Raw genomic sequence first — 620 nt, forward strand, 5'->3', positions numbered from 1 at the left:
GCAGCTTCCCCACGTTTTAAAGGAAGGAGCGATTTTGTGCTTTCAACTTTACTTTTTTTAAATTTGTCATCCCAGTTTCCAGGCTGGATGCGATGCCCCAGCCGTGTCCCAAATCCACCTCAACAGTTTCACAACTCATTACGGAGAGACACCGTTTCACCTCTGCCTTTAAAATCCCAAACTAACAGCTCTTGGCTTTTAATTTTGTGGGTTTTTTTCATTTTTCAGGGATTTTTTTCCACCGGCAGCAGCACGGTCCTGGTCGCCCGGCACGGCGAGGACAGAAAAGCAGCTGCAGCGTGGGAACCTCGGCTGGAAACCGCTGGCTGAGGCCACGGTGATGGACGTCGCGCTCATCGCACCGAACGCGCTTCCCCGACAAGGACAAGCTCACTCCAACGCGCGGCTGAAAAGCAGCTTCGAGCGAGATTTTGTGCCCGGAGAGGAAGGAAAACAGCAGTTTTTTTTTTTTTAAATCACATTTACCTTGCACAGTCGCCTAGAGGTGCTGCCAGTGAAGCCACCCGTGTACATCTGCACCCGGGGGGGTGGCAGGTGGCATCAGGGGAAGGGTTCCTGCAAAATCCCCTCCCGCTGGCCCAAACGGCGGGACGCAGACC

The sequence above is a fragment of the Eurypyga helias genome, unplaced genomic scaffold (assembly GCF_000690775.1).
Source record: "Eurypyga helias isolate BGI_N326 unplaced genomic scaffold, ASM69077v1 scaffold13805, whole genome shotgun sequence".
Classification (NCBI taxonomy): Eukaryota; Metazoa; Chordata; class Aves; order Eurypygiformes; family Eurypygidae; genus Eurypyga; species Eurypyga helias.